The sequence below is a fragment of the Elephantulus edwardii genome, unplaced genomic scaffold (assembly GCF_000299155.1).
Source record: "Elephantulus edwardii isolate Elephantulus edwardi_28Jun2011 unplaced genomic scaffold, EleEdw1.0 scaffold00123, whole genome shotgun sequence".
NCBI lineage: Eukaryota > Metazoa > Chordata > Mammalia > Macroscelidea > Macroscelididae > Elephantulus > Elephantulus edwardii.
Genome location: NW_006399873.1, coordinates 1,121,107 through 1,123,907, shown reverse-complemented (window position 1 = coordinate 1,123,907; position 2,801 = coordinate 1,121,107). Strand labels below are relative to the sequence as shown.

At 33.9% G+C, this 2,801-nt stretch overlaps 1 pseudogene; it reads left to right on the top strand.

Annotated features, from left to right (window-relative positions):
- Window positions 1-1,071: 1,071 nt before the first annotated feature.
- On the top strand, window positions 1,072-1,987 carry LOC102867732 (annotated as a pseudogene).
- The last annotated feature ends 814 nt before the right edge of the window (window positions 1,988-2,801 follow it).

The window sequence follows — 2,801 nt, the reverse complement described above, 5'->3', positions numbered from 1 at the left end:
CATGGAGTATCTGGTGTCCTCGAACTACATTCCTTTGGGATTGCAGCACAGCTTCTTTTCACTAGTCTACCAGAGCTGTATTTTATAATTTATGAAGTTTAGCTTCATATATTATAATTGAAAGGTATTGCATGGTCATTTGTCATATCATTTAACTTCTAAAGCAAATGATACAATAAACTTACTCATTAGCTGCTGTTCAGGAAGTTGTGATTCATAGTGACTTTATGAGTGATAGATTTCAAACTTGTCCTGTCCTATCCCATCCTCACAAACTCCATCCTCATACTCAACTCATTGTTACGGTCATCAATCCATCTTGTTCAAAGTATTCTTCTCTTTGGCTAAGCCTCTACTTTTCCCAGCATGTTGTCTTTTACCAAAACCTGAATTCTCCTGACAAAAAACTCCAAAATTGTGAGATAAAGTTTCACATCCTTAACTTTGATGAAGGTCTTCTTTCATTTCCTGCAAGAAAGATTTGTTTTCCAGTAGTCTACACATATTCAATATTCTCTATTATCACAATTCAAAGGTTTTATCTCCATTATTCATTGTCTAACTTGAGATACACAGAAAACAACTGAAAAATACCATGACTTGTATCAAATGCATCTTAACTTTTAAACCTATAAAAAGCCCTTACATAATATATGTCTTAAAATTTGACTGGAGTGTTGTAAATTTGCTGTAACATGTATGACAATTGCAAGTTTCCCTGCTAGGTAGTCTTAATCTGTCATTGACTTATTTTCCATACTCAGTTTAATATGAATCTGGTGTTAATGCATGTCTCCATAATGCATTAGATCCTTAATAAAGTCTGTATATAAATGTACATTTTAATCTTGCCGGAAAATTTTATCAGCAAACACATTGTTGAATCTCTCAGAACAGATTTAAGGAAAGGATTGGAAATACTGACGGAAGAGTGTGGTTCTCAAAAAAAAAAAGTTCAGTTCTTTTCATTTTTATTCTAAAACTCATCCTTTTTTTTTGGTAGATTTAACTATTTTTGTTTTGGACTGCTATTTGTATTGTGCATTTTACTTGAGTGGTCCTCAATGTTAATATGAAAGGTGTAAAGAAATCAAAACAGCTCAGGGGATGAAGATTATTGGAAAAGACCTTAAGAAAACATTAGCTGTATTTCCCTTTCTGGTTGTTTTTAAAGGAAATTAAATTCTGTTCTTAAATATGAGTTGATCCACAACTTAAAGCAGATGCTAAATGCCATCAAATTATAAGATAAGGGAGTTTTTGTCCAAGTGTCATCAGTGGTTTCTTTGGAAGCTTTACTTGAATTTCTGAAAACATTAGAAGTGTCTTATGCAGCAATTAATATTGACCCAGTCCATTAAAAAGATGTGATGAAAGCATCAGTGATTTTGGAATATGATCCTCAATACGCTGTACTTTTGGCATCTGATGTGTGAATTGAACGGGATGCTCGAGAAATGGCTGATAGTGAAGCAGCTAGAATTTGCAGTGCTGAAATAATTTATCATTTATCTGATGACTTTATCAGATATAGGCAAGAGTATAAGAAACAGAAACAAGAAGAATTTAAGCCCATTGCAGTGTTTCCTTGCAAGATGAAGATCCTCCCTCAGTTTATTTTCAGTTCTTGACATCCATTAGTAATGAGAATGAGTGTGGAAGCAGGTCCAGTCAAGGAAGCTATGTGTGTGTCAAGCAAAGCTTTTGCTGACATTGGAATAGTGGCAAAATATTGAAATAAACCATAAATAAGAGGTTGTTGCAAAAGAAAGACAAGAAGTCTGTATTAAAATAGGACCTACCTCTTATGAATCTACCAAACTGTATGGAAGATAATTTGAAGGTATTGGACATTCTTATCAGTAAGATCATCAGACAGTCCATGGATGCACTAAAAGAGTGGTGCAGAGATGAAATGCAGATGAGTGACTGGCAGCTTATTGTGGGACTGCATGTAATTTTTACATATGGGCAGGAAATGGAATAAATGCAATATTATGTTGTAATATAAGCAACAAAATACAAGAAAAAACCAATATGGACTATTCGGCCACCAATAACTTTAAGAGCATGGGAGGAAAAATAGTGGGTGTATAAAATGTTTTCCACGAGAAACCAAGAAACTTACACAGGTTTGACAGTGGTCAATTACATGTCCACACAGTTCTAATATGACTGTTCGCTGTGCCCACTCCTTTCTCACTAGTCTCTTTGGGTTGCTGTTTTAAACTCTTCCCTTTCAATTTTTAGTACAGATATCAAGCTTTTTTAATATTATATTGATTTTATATTGATTAAATCAGTACTGCAGTATTTGGTTATGCCAAGCTTCTATCGAGTTTGTGATTCTTGAACTTTTTAAAATAAGAAATAGTTCTTTCTTTATCCATATTATTCCAAGTGATTTTTTTCTGTCATTCTCCTAGCATTATTCATCCTTAGCAATTATTTAAAATAGGAAATGAAACATTCTGATATTTATTTATCTATCTATTTTGTGTGAAACCATGGTGTAAGAACAAAGCTGGCTGATTTTACTGCTTGCATAGTCATGGAAGTCCATTGTAATCATTACAATCCAGACTTACTAATAAAAACAAAACATTGACTAATTAAAAATCCCACCAAAACAGAAATGAAACCATCAAATAGTTGTTGCTAGATGCCATTGAGTTGAGTATGACTCATAGCGACTCTATGAAAAACAGTCCTGAACCGTGGCCTATCCTGTGACATTTTCACACTTCCTTGACATACTTGACCCCATTGCACAGTCACTATCATTCCATCTGGTTGAGGGT